Raw genomic sequence first — 13,964 nt, 5'->3', positions numbered from 1 at the left:
GTTCCATGACATTACCAAAATTATCATCACGGAAGTGTCCACTTCCATGACGATAAATCGCGCGTCACAGAAGTGCTTTCGTCAAGGGTGATCGACACGTGGCATCCATCGTAATGGAACACCGTTAAGCTATCGGGTCCGGTTTTGGATCCGATAACCCGTTAACAGCCCCGACCAATGGGGATTTTCCACGTGTAAAATCATCATTGGCTGGAGGAAACACGTGTCGGCTCACCGTTGGGACAGATGTCATCCACTCATTGGACCCAAAGCGCCTATGATACGTCGACATGTGGCACGGCCCAACAGTGGCCCATAAAGTTTAAATTGGTCGGCCCAACTAAATGCCCACAAGATTTTGCGGCCCATAATGGGACGGCCCAGCTAAAGGCCCACAAGATTTTGTGGGCCATAATGGGCCGGCCTAGGTAAAGGCCCACAAGATTTTTGCGCGCCATAATGGGCCGGCCCAGGTGAAGGCCCACAAGATTTTTGTGGACCATAATGGGCCGGCCCAGGTAAATGCCCACGAGATTTCACCGACATTAATGGGCCGGCCCAGCTGTAGGCCCACAAGATTTTGAGGACCCTAGTAGGCCGGCCTATTAACTGGCTGCCATGTTTTGGGCCAAATGCCAGCCCATATTTGATCCGGTCCATTAATGGCCTGCCACGTTCCGGGCCTAATAATGGCCCATACGAGATCCGACCCGTTAAAAGCCTACCACGTTTTGGGCCAAATTACGGCCCAGATCAGGTCCGGCCCTTTAAGAGGCTTTGGGCTAAATTATGGCCCATATCAGATTCGGCTCGTCAACTGGACGCTACGCTTTTGGGCCGATTTGCTAAAGGCCCATTTAGTAATTCGGCCTGATATTAGTTTCGGCCTGTTAAGGGCCTGTTTAACATTTCGGCCCTATATTAATTTCGGCCTGTTAAAAGCCCGTCATATAGTTGGGCCTAACTACGGCCCGGTTTGCATCCGGCCTGATCGCAGCCGATAATCTGATTGGGCCAAACAAGGACCGAGACAATTTTGACCTGTTATAAGCCCATGATTTGATTGGCACATTCATGGGCCGGGGTCTATTTCGGCCTGCTGCCGGCCCGTGAGCTGTTTGGCACGTTTCAGGCCCAACCTACTTTTCAGCCTCCTAAAGGCCCATTTAGTTTTCTTCGGAAAATAGGGCCGGCGGTTTACTCGGCCTATTAAAGGCCAGAATCTACTAGTGGGCAAGTTTACATTTAGGCGTGTTAACGAACCAAGATGACGGGGCCCATGATGCGGATCATACATGGTGATTTGCATGACGGTCCCGATTATGTACCGTAATTTTACGGTTTGGCCGGTTTACTGCGAAGACATGATATATATACAGTAAAATAACTGTAGCATCGTGAATAAGAAAAAAACCTAGACTATACAATAAAGAAATTACGGCATATTACATCCACTGGGCATCAAAGTTCGCCACTATGATAACAAAGCACAAGCAGACAGCAGATTACATACAGTGGGCATCAAAGATCGCCACCAGTGCAACTAAACACGCCGACAAAATAATATACAAAACCGACAACACTTCAATAGAGTTCAAGAAAGGTTAGCCCTGCTCGGGAGCTGCAGCGCAAGCAGCGGAGCAAGCTGGTGAGACTGCACTTGTTTGACACTTATATCCTCCTCACTCTAAAAGATAAACAAGTAGACAGATGACAGGTTTGCACATATAAGTATCAGTGCTGACAATTCATCACATTTCTTACTGACGAATAAAGTGACACAGTTTAAAATAGCATTAACACAATATAGTATTGTTCAGGTCAAGACATGGCAGGTAATGACATTGTGAAGGAGTTGGCAGCTTCACGACACCACTGGATTACAGATCAAGAACTCATAAGTATCAATGGTTAGTGTGCTGTCAATTTATCCCATTTCAGATTGGCAAAATAAGATCACTTGCTCTGTATAGTTTAATTTACATGGTATGAAGAAGGAACTTGCACTACAAAAAAATACACTTCCGTGATGATACGTGTTTGTCACAGTATGTCGCGTTTTTTGTCATGCATGTACATCCATGAAAAATTTATGATAGAATCAAGATAGTCATACCTGTGCTGTCGTAGAAGTGTTCCATGACATTACCAAAATTATCATCATGGAAGTGTCCACTTCCATGACGATAAATCGCGCGTCACAAAAGTGCTTTCGTCAAGGGTGACCGACACGTCGCATCCACCGTAACAGAATGCCGTTAAGCTATCGGGTCGGGTTTTGGATCCGATAACCCGTTAACAGCCCCGACCAATGGGGATTTTCCACGTGTAAAATCATCATTGGCTGGAGGAAACACGTGTCGGCTCATCGGTAGGACAGATGTCATCCACTCATTGGACAGAAGGCGCCTATGATACGTCGACACGTGGCACGACCCAACAGTGGCCCATTCCTGTGAAAAGGCCAGCCCGTTTGACTTGGTCAAAAGCTAGCGGGCCGGCCCATGGAAAGCCTGTGAACGGCATGTTCGCATATAGCCCATTTACAGCCCGCTAACCCAAGGCCCGTTATGCCCTATTCGAATTAGGCCCAGTAGCGTCATCTGGGCCATCCAATATGATTCCAGCCCGTTTTCACTTCTGGCCCATGTATGGCCCATGACGTCTTTCGGCCCATATGAGGCCCTATGTAACTCTTGGCCTATTAACGACCCGTGCTGAAACTGGCCCGTAATTAACAGTGTATTACTTTACACCCATTAACGGCCCGTGGTGAAACTGGCCCGTAATGAACAGTGTATCACTTTATACCCATTAACGGCCCGTTATTCCGTTGGGCCGTTTCCAGCCCATGTTATCTTTCGGCCTTCTCAGAGCCCATTTATTCTTGGGTTATTTTCCAGCATTCGTTTACTTACGGCCCGTTACTGTCATTTTCTGCTTGTGGGCCAAATTCAGCCCGTCGTTACAGTCGGCCCGTTTGTGGTCCGTTAATATGTTGGGCCGTTTTCATAGCATCATCAAATACGGCCTATTAATGATGGCCCGTTATGGTCAGCCCATGAATGGACGATTCCAAATCTAGCCCGTTTACGGCCAGAATGCGGTCTGTTTGGCCCATGTTTGGCCAATCGATCATACGGCCCGTATAAGGGCCATTGATGATACGGCCCGTAGAAGGCCCATTGTTTCTACGGCCCGTAGAAGGCCCACTGTTTCTACGGCCCGTAGGAGGCCCAGTGTCACTACAGTAAATATTAGCCTATGGTTATTGTGGCCTAGTTTAAAAAAATAGGTTATTGCAGTCACTAGCAAACCGCGGAAAAAGAACTGCAATGACTACAAGCAAACAAATAAACAAGACAACAAGGAAATAAATAAGCAAGCAACTTACGCTAGGCTATGACGACTATCACACATATTACATCCACTGGGCATCAAAGTTCGCCACCAGTGCAAATAAACGCGCTCACAAAAGAATATACAAAACTGAGAGCACTTCAGAAGGCACTAGGCCTGGCCACGTCGGGCCCCCCAAACAGCTGAAGAAGCTGAGTAGACCTCAGTTGTGTCAACGATAGATGCATCAACACTAGATTTAAGGCATGATGGTGTGCACGGCAGTCCTCTGACATCTTCATTGCATCTTTGACTTCAAGTCGGAGCTGAGCTGAAGCAAGCCTTTCCGCTTTAATTTGAGACTGAAGAAGTCGAACTGATTGAGGCAGCGACTGCACAGAGGTTGTCTCACACCTGCTGGTGAGTAGCTTCAACTCAGTGTCTTCATCAAGACAGGACCTTGGGGTCATCTCGCTGTCCTCAAGATGGTTTGGCTCACTATCTTCCCTAAAGTTCTGCCTAGCGTAAGAGATACGAGTCTGAAAGAGAAACAAGGAGACACGTAATAGGTTTCACAATTATATAAGCAAATAAATGGATCTGTTCTGCATAAGGAACATGTTTTTATAACTACAATTTGAAACTGGTAGTTGTTGCAAACATCCAATCAGATGTAAACAGCAAAGCAAACAGCAGTGGAGGAAATGATGCCTATCCAAATCTATACTAGAACAAAGTTTGAAGGCTTGAGAAGGATGAACTTACATTACATGTTAACACAGGCTGGACAAAGCCCTTCTCCATGTTGATGGAAGGATAATTCAATAAATTCCCCAAAGAAAATTCTTTATAAGCGTTGCCATTATTCTACATTTTGCAAAGAGTAAATATAGATCAAATAATATTGGAAGAAATAGACGATAATGAAGCTCAGGTGCAGACTGATGATACATAATCAAATAGCAATTAATTAAGTACAGCGTTACAAGGCAAAAGGGAGAGAGGTACTGACAAGAGCAATGCAGAGCCCATTATTGTTTTGAGATCGTATGATCCTTTGAGCAAGGAGATTCATCTGAAATTAGTTTTCATACAAGAGAGAAGGTAAGGCACAAGCAGAAATTTAGGAGTTCAAATTTTGAATTGATATCATAGACAGTACCTAACGCTGGGCTCCGAGCTGTTCTAATAGGGGTGTCGGAGTAAATGGCCACGGGTAGCCTAACCGACTCCCCCTGGCTCTCTGAAAAATTATCAGGCCGATTGGGCCTTCAAGTATCCAAAACACAGGGCCGCCTTCCCCTGGTCGGCTATCTCACAGGCCGACTACCGGAAGGCGACCCGACCTCCAAAAACCTTCCCGAAGATAACCATAAGATGGCCGACTCCCAGAAGCCGGCCATAAGTAGACCGACTCCCAGAAGCCGGCCATAAGTAGACCGACTCCCAGAAGCCGGCCACAAGAAGACCGACTCCCGGAAGCCGGCCAAGACTGCACCCACCAGGGCTGCGCCCACATAACGGTGATGAGACGGGGCGTGGCCACAGTACAGCCTGCCACCCCCGAATCCCGGAGCATGCATGGCCACAGTGCGCCGTACGGGTCAGCTATCCCCCGTCCGGCGCGGCACTGTTGCCATGTTGACCGTGACGTCACCCACGACAGGCGCCAGTACGGCCCGCGGGCGGCGGGCCCCTTCAGCCAGAGAGACGCTCGAAGGCGGCCCGGCCTCCCCTAGTCGGCCTGAGGCGTAGCTGGCTCCCAATAGCTGGCTACCTCCCTCCCTCGAAGTATGTGCATTATTAAGGAGACAAGACGAGGTGAGGCTACAGTGAGAGCCCGCCAGGCGGCAGCACTGTAGCCACGCTTACCTCGACAAAGCCCTCGTCATCAGGGGCGAGGCAGCAGTAACTAGCCGCCGACAAAGCCCCCGGGCGGTGGGGCCGGCCTGTCGACCAAGAGGCCGGCAGCCGGCGGGACCCACCAGTCGGCGGGCCCCAGCGGCCGGCGGAGAAGCCGGCGAGCACAGACACTGACGGCTGGGACCCGCATCCAGCCGTATTACCGTTGTATCCCTGGGGGGTAGGCCTATATAAACCCCCCAGGGCACCCATGCAAAGGGTTGATCTCTAAGATAGTTTTAGCCACCACGTAGAGGGAAGAGGAGAGCTAGCCTTGCCTTTCTTCCTCCTCTAGCCAAACAGCTCAAGGAGCACTTGTAGCTACTTGTGTTGATCTAGTGATCATGCGGAGACCCCACAGAGCAGGACTAGGGGTGTTATCTCCACGGAGAGCCCCGAACCTGGGTAAGATTCGCCGGCGTGCATGTCTTCGCTTTATCGCGTTTCCAGGCACCGGCGATGTCTTACTGGCTCCCACAATGATAAGCCACCCGTTGGCATATGTCGCACCTACCACCCGACATTTGGCACCCACCGTCAGCCAGGTGCACCGTCGTCCGAAGACCTGTTCTGGACGGGAACCCTTTTCCTCCCCCGCGAGCGTAGCCAGCCCGCTACGCCCGATGGCGCTTGCCCTGACGTGCTGCAAGGCGTCGACGACGCCTGCGCGGCGAGCTGCCTCACCGATCTTCTTGGCGAGGCTCGCATCTCCGACGAGCCTGCGTCCGACGCGGGCACAGACTGCCCCGAGAGCCGCCTCGTCAGCCTCCTCGACCAGCTTCACGTCTGCAGCGAGCTTGCTGTGGACTTGGAGTCGGTCGGCTCCACCGACCTGATGCTTGTCGACTCCGACATGGCATCGCTTGATGCCTTCCCCACCAACGTGGTGATCATCGACGACCCTCTCCCTCGAGCCGACAGTGGCAGTAGCGCTGTCACTGAGGTGCTGGTCATCAGCCACGGCGCCGTCTCGGGCAAGAACGCCCACGACGCCCTACAAGCGGCGCTGCACGACTTGTCCGTCCCCATCTCGGCCGACGCCGACGCCGAGACTCTGGAGGCACGCCGCCTCGCCCTCATCGCAGAGGGCCAGAAGATAGCATCCATGAGACGCCTCACTGAGGCTCACCAGCGCGAAGTTGACCGCGCCACCTTTGGTACGCCGCCTCCTGGCGGGCCGGGCCGAGCCGGCCTCGTCAATAAGCGCGGCGCGGCCATCGCCAGCATGCTGGGAGCAGACCGGCCAGTCTACGCCACGCCACTCGAGAACCTGCGTGCCGCTCAGGCGGCCGTAGACGAGCTGAACGGGCTGTGGGCTGATGAGCTCCCCTACATGACTAGACGCATCCAGCAGCTGATCGACGCGGCCGTAGAACGGCATGAAGCCGGCGCCCGCGCTAAAAGTCCTCCCCCACGTCGAGAGCACGCCGCGACATCCCGGGCGCCGACTACAAGCGGCGCCCGCGCAAGAAAAGACAAGGAGCTGGCTGCTAGCCGCAGTCGGACTCGGGTCACCATCGAGCGCGACGCAGAAGGCCGTCCCCGAGCGGTGGAACGACAAGGCAATCCGCCTCCCCCCGCCTCATGGGGAGAGATATCCCACCCCGCCTCCTGTCACGCATCCGACTCTCGGCGACCGACTAGGCCACCACTAAGGAGTCGGCGAGAATGATGCCCGCCACCGGATCGACCGCCTAGCGCGATCCCTTGCGCTAAAAGAAGAAGATGATGTCGGCCCGCCTTGCTTTGGCCCCCGCATCCGCAACGAGCCCTTCCCCAAAGGGTTCTCATTCCCAAGAGACACGCCAAAATACAACGGCTTTGTGAAGCCGGAAGATTGGTTGATCAACTACTCTACCGCAGTCAGCATAGCAAACGGCAACAGGCGCGTTGCCGTGAAGTATGTCCCTCTCATGCTTCAAGGCACGGCACGCACCTGGCTGAACAGCCTCAAGCCCTACAGCGTCAACAGCTGGCTAGACCTCACGGAAGTCTTCATCCGCAACTTCACCAGCACATACAAGCGGCCTCCCAAGCCCCGCCAGGTCTCCTTATGTGTCCAAGGGCCCAGCGAATCGACTAGCGACTACCTCACGCGTTGGGCCGAGCTCCGCAACTCCTGCGAGGGGGTGCACGAGGTTCAAGCCATAGAGTACTTCACCGCCGGGTGCCGAGAGGGCACCCTCCTCAAGCGCCGACTCCTCTGCGACGAGCCGACTACCCTCGACGAGCTGCTGATCATAGCAGACAAGTACGCCACGGCCGACTCCTCAATGAAGACCGAGTTCCGAGTGGATGCCTCTGGAAAGGTGCTCGCTCCGGCTCCCAAGACGCCGGCTAGTGACTCCAACCGACGCCCCTACCAGAACGACCACAAGCGCAAGGCCCCTATGCCGCCTTCCACCAGTCGGCAAGTAGCCACCGTCGAAGACGAACAACCCGAAGAGCGGCCCGCGCCCAAGAAGAAGGGCGGCAGGCCGGCTTGGCAGCCGACCTTCTCCTACGAGCAAACTCTTGATGCCCCCTGCAAGTTCCATAGCGGCGCGAAGCCGTCCAACCACACAACCAGGAAGTGCCATTGGCTCACGCGGATCTCCAAGGGCGAGGGGCTGCTGCCGCCTCCACCTCCTGGCCCGCCGCCTCCAGCCCCTCAGCAGTCGGCTGTTCGACCAGCAGTCGGAGCCATTCAAGATGAGTTCCCAAATGAGCCAAATTGAAGACAAGCGTAGTCGGCGCCGACAACACCAAGAAGTCAACGTGGTCGCCTCCAGCAACCCCGAGTTCATGCATTGGTCTGAGAAGCCTATCAGCTGGAGCCGGGCCGATCACCCTGAGGTGATGCCATCTCCCGGCTCTTATGCATTGGTGTTGGACGCCACCCTCGCGACAGAAAGGCGAGCTGCCTGTTTCTCCCGTGTACTGATTGATGGTGGAAGCAACATCAACATACTATACCGCGACACCATGGAGAAGTTGAACATCAAGGCGAAGCAACTCATGCCAAGCCGGGCTGTGTTCCATGGCATCGTACCCGGCTTGTCCTGTTCCCCAATCGGCAAGATCAAGATGGATGTTATCTTTGGAGACAAGGATCACTTTCGCCGAGAAGCGATCCGGTTTGAAGTAGTGGATCTAGAGAGCCCTTACCACGCCTTGCTTGGCCGACCTAACCTGGCCAAGTTCATGGCTGTGCCCCACTACGCCTACCTCTAGATGAAGATGCCGAGTTCAAAGGGGATCATCACCATAGCCGGAGACTACAAGAAGTCCACCGAGTGCGCTGCGGCCAGCAGCCGACTGGACGAGTCCCTCGTGATTGCTGAAGAGAAGAAGATGCTGGACCGAGTCGTGGCCATGGCCGGCAAGCAGCCGGCCCTGTCCCCCAACCCCAAGGAATATGATGCTCAGGGCTCCTTCCAGCCGGCCAAGGAAACGAAGAAGATACCTCTGGACCCGGAGAGGTTTGCTGTCATTGGTGCAAACCTGGACAGCAAATAGGAAGGCGAGCTCGTCGACTTCCTCCGTGAGAATCGGGACATCTTTGCATGGTCCCCAAAGGACATGCCGGGTGTTCCGAAGGATTTCGCCGAGCACAAGCTACATGTCCGAGCGGACGCAAAACCAGTCAAGCAGCCTCTGCGCCGACTGTCGGAGGAGAAGAGAAGGATCGTAGGAGAAGAGATAGCCCGGCTCCTGGCAGCCGGCTTCATTATGGAGGTGTTTTTTCCAGAGTGGCTTGCCAACCCGGTCTTGGTGTTGAAGAAGAACAATAAATGGCGTATGCGTATAGATTACACCAGCCTCAACAAAGCCTGCCCCAAACATCCGTTTGCCCTTCCACGGATCGATCAAGTGATAGACTCCACAGCCGGATGCGAGCTGTTGAGTTTCTTGGATGCTTACTCAGGCTACCACCAGATCAAGTTGGACCCAGCCGACCGCCTGAAGACCACCTTCATCACACCATTCGGAGCTTTCTGCTACCTGACTATGACATTCGGCTTGAGAAATGCCGGTGCCACTTTTCAGCGTTGCATGCAGAAATGCCTCCTCAAGCAACTCGGCAGAAATGCCCACGTCTATGTAGACGATATTGTGGTGAAGACGGAGAAGCGCGGCACCCTGCTGGAAGACCTCAGAGAAACATTTGCCAACTTGCGCCGATTTCAGATCAAGATCAACCCTGAGAAATGCGTGTTTGGAGTACCAGCCAGCCAGCTTCTAGGCTTTTTGGTCTCCGAACGCGGCATTGAGTGCAACCCAGTGAAGATCAAGGCCATAGAGAGAATGGAGATTCCTACCAAGCTGCGAGACGTTCAGAAGTTTACCAGGTGCCTGGCCTCCCTAAACCGCTTTATCAATCGGCTAGGGGAGAAGGCTCTCCCCCTGTACCGACTCAGGAAGAAGTCCACCCACTTCGAGTGGAATGACCAAGCAGACCAAGCTTTCCATGAGTTGAAGAAGATGCTGACCACACCGCCTGTCCTGGCAGCGCCGACTGAGAAAGAGCCCATGCTCCTTTACATTGCTGCGACTAGCCGAGTGGTGAGTACAGTCATCGTGGTCCAACGCCCAGAAGAAGGCCGAGCTCAGTTAGTCCAGAGGCCGGTATATTATTTGAGCGAAGTACTATCCACTTCGAAGCAAAACTACCCGCATTACCAGAAGATGTGCTATGGAGTGTACTTCGCCGCCAAGAAGCTGAAGCCTACTTTTAAGAGCATCCCATCACGGTCGTATGCACTGTCCCGGTTGCCGAGATCATAGGCAGCCGGGATGCATCCGGCCGGGTGGCTAAGTGGGCCATTGCGCTGGCTCCTTACACGATCTTCTACCAGCCCCGCACCGCCATCAAGTCCCAAGCATTGGCCGACTTCCTTGTCGACTGGGCCGAGACCCAGTACCTACCGCCGGCTCCCGACTCCACTCATTGGCGGATGCACTTCGACGGATCCAAGATGCGCACCGGCTTGGGAGCCGGCATCGTCCTCACCTCTCCCAAGGGCGACAAGCTCAGATACACATTGCAAATTCATTTTGCCGCCTCCAACAATGTGGCCGAGTATGAGGCGCTCATACACGGGCTCCGGCTAGCCAAAGAACTCGGCATACGCTGGATCCTGTGTTATGGCGACTCGGATTTGGTGGTCCAGCAGTCATCTGGCGACTGGGACGCCAAGGACGCAAACATGGCGAGCTAATGATTCCTCGTCCAGCAAATCAGCGGATACTTTGAAGGGTGCGAGTTCCTCCACGTGCCACGGGCCGACAACGAGCAAGAAGATGCCCTGGCACGGATCGGCTCCACCCGACAAGCTATACCAACCGGCGTCTCTCTCCAACGCCTCCTCAAACCGTCTGTCAAGCCGTCTCCAGAATCGGACTCCATCTTCGTACCGCCTGCCCCTGATGCAGTCGGATCCGACTTGGGGAACCCAGCAGGCGGCTCGAGGACTTCGACAAGCGGCCCGGGGACTGCCGTAGTCGCACCCGGCTCGGGGACTTCAGAACCCGGCCCGGGGACTGCAGCAGTCGGCCCGGGGACTGCAGCAGTCGGCCCGGGGACTGCAACGACACAACAGGCGGTGGCCGACTCCAACTCTTCAGCACCCAACCCACCCACCTGGGTCACAGTAGCCGTACTGACAACAGAAGAAGTCACAGCTCCATCATGGGCCCAGCCCATCCTCAACTTCCTAGTAAACAGAGAGCTGCCGACTGATGAGATCTTGGCAAGACTAGTTCAACGCCGAGCCGGAGCATACGCAATAATAAACAGAGAACTTGTTAAGCATAGCGTCACTGGAGTCTTCCAGTGCTGCGTCGAGCCCGAGAAGGGCATAGCAATCCTCAAGGATATCCACCAAGGCGGATGCGGCCACCACGCGACCTCAAGATCACTTGTCGCCAAAGCTTTCCGCCATGGTTTCTTCTGGCCGACTACTTTGGAAGACGCCAAGGAATTAGTCAAATGCTGCAAAGGATGCCAAGTCTTCAGCTCCAAGCAACACCTGCCAGCTTCTGCACTCAAGACCATCCCCCTCACCTGGCCCTTTGCCGTTTGGGGGCTGGACATGGTGGGCCCATTCAAGACAGCCTGCGGCGGCATGACACATCTGCTTGTCGCCGTGGACAAATTCACCAAGTGGATTGAAGCGAAGCCAATCAAGAAGCTGAATGGACCGACTGCCGTGACATTCATCGCAGATATCACCACTCGGTATGGTATACCACACAGCATCATCACCGACAACGGCACGAATTTTGCCAAGGGAGCACTGGCAAGTTTCTGCGCGACACAGGGCATCCGACTGGACTTAGCGTCCATTGCCCACCCGCAGTCAAACGGCCAGGTCGAGCGAGCAAATGGCCTCATCCTCTCCGGCATCAAGCCTCGACTGGTCGTACCACTGGAGCGTTCGGCCGGCTGCTGGCTCGCTGAGCTGCCGGCTGTCCTCTGGAGTCTGCGTACTACCCCGAACAAGTCAACCGGTTTCACTCATTTCTTCCTTGTATATGGTGCCGAGGCTGTCATCCCAACTGACATCGAGTTCGACTCGCCTCAGGTCACCATGTACACGGTGGCGGAGGCCAACGAAGCGCGAGAAGACGGTGTCGACCTGCTGGAAGAGGGCCGGTTGTTAGCACTCAGCCGGTCCGCCATCTACCAGTAGGGTTTGCGCCGTTACCACAACTGGAAGGTCAAGCCAAGATCCTTCCAAGAAGGCGATCTTGTGCTCCGGCTGATCCAACGAACAGCCGGCCAGCACAAGCTCTCGGCCCCTTGGGAAGGCCCATTCGTCATCAGCAAGGCCCTAGGCAACGACTCCTACTACCTGATCGACGCACAGAAGCCGAAGGCACGCAAGAGGGATGATTCCGGCAAGGAGTCAGAATGACCATGGAACGCCAATCTCCTGAGAAGATTTTACAGTTAAAAGCAGTATGTATCACGCTACCTTTTTGTATTAAGTACAAGACAACGGGCCCCCGGAGGCACACTTCGGGACTACCCTCTTTTATCTATGAATGACGAGTGTCATACCCATGAATGTACTATTACATTTGATTTTCTATCTGGCACCGGGTTCGACTAGTCGGCCCGGGGACTGGCCGCCTTGAGTTATATTAAAAGTTCTACGTGAAGTCAGACAAGTAGTGTGCCGGCACCCGAGCCCTCTCTTATTGAAAGTCGTAGCTCGAAGAACCGACTGTCCGACTGGCAGGAACCAATGGCAGGAAAGGATGCCCACAGGAAAAACGGCTAAGGACTAACGAACCTATATAACACAAGCCGGCCTCCCACCACACCTACCGGCTGTCAGAACAGCCAGCTGGCCGGCTTCCCAGTCACTTCGCTACAATCCAAGACAGCTAGAGTACTTACCCTCCCAACCGGCCAAGCACTTCTCCAGCCACAGACTGCAGAGCAGCTGTCCGACTGGGAAGGCGGCAACCAAGGGAGGGCGGCAAAGGAAATAGCCAAAGGATGAAAAGCAAGAAGAATGGGAAGCCAAACACATGCATGATTATATTTACACATAAGGCCTTCAACAGGCCGGCAGTCAACATAATTTGAATACACCCCCAGTGGGTGGAACTGCGCAAACTTAACAAAATATTGTTTGAAGAGCAATAAACATGAAAGCAAAGATGGCGGATCAGACTAAGGGCGCAATAGGCGAGCCAGGCTGGTCGGTGGAGACAGCAGTGCCGGCCGGAGGAGTGGCCGGCTGGCGAGTCTCGGCTTGATCATCGCCGGCTCTAGGCGGCGCGTTCGAACGCGCCTCGTTGCTGGAGGCACGATCAAGTTGAGGCTGACCGGTTGCTCCACCATCTGGCACGGCGTCTTCACCATCCTCTCCCTCCTCCTCTTCGCCCTCGTCGCTGGAGTCGATCTCCTCCGCCGACTCCTCACCATCCGCTGGGTTCAGCCCGAACCACTCCTCCGGCTGAGCAATGCCATTATCATCCACCTCAGGAGCAAAGGCGCTGGTGTCGGTGTAGTCGGCGATTGCCGAAGCGCGCTGGATGATAGTCGGCCGCACCACCTCCAACTCCTCGTCAGCCTCCTGCCGCCAGGTGGCCAGCTGGTCCAAGCTCAACTCGGGATACCAGGCTTTGACGAATTCCAGCGCCCGCCTGGCGCCTGACCGAGCTGCAGAAGCCTTCCAGGCCTCGAAGCGGCCAACCGCTACCTCCAGCCAGTCGGCAGTCCGACTGGGGGTACGGGGAACCGCCTTGCCAGGCCAGAGGGCGGCCAACACTTGCGCCCCAACGCGCTGAAGACGGCGGAGCATGCGGTGAGCCGGCTGGAGGCGGGCTTGGATCGTCAGAAGCTGCTCCTCAAGCGACCGACGAGCATTCGGCGCGATCTCCACACCGGCTTGCCTTCGTGCCTCGCGGTGGACCTCGACAACCTGGTTGGCGGCAGTAGAGTAACCAGGGAAGTAATCTGCACAAGAAAGAAAGAGAAAAAACACAAAGTCAGAGACTGGACTAAATGGCAAGCAGCAAGCAAGAAACGAAGAAGAGGGCGGCCTACCGTCGGCCAAGAGGGCGGTCTCGTACTCGGCTTGAAGGGCGGCCTCGCTGTCCTGCACCGCCTTCAGGGCCGCCTTGTGGCTCTCCTCCTGGTCGGCTAGCCTCTTGACCAGGCGGTCACGCTCCTGAACCAAGGCGTCAAACTCGGCTTCCTTGGCGCGAAGGGCGGTCTGGGTCCC

The sequence above is a fragment of the Triticum aestivum genome, chromosome 1D (assembly GCF_018294505.1).
Source record: "Triticum aestivum cultivar Chinese Spring chromosome 1D, IWGSC CS RefSeq v2.1, whole genome shotgun sequence".
Taxonomy (NCBI): Eukaryota; Viridiplantae; Streptophyta; class Magnoliopsida; order Poales; family Poaceae; genus Triticum; species Triticum aestivum.
The sequence above is the reverse complement of the archived record's forward strand: the minus strand, read 5'-3'. Positions refer to the sequence as shown.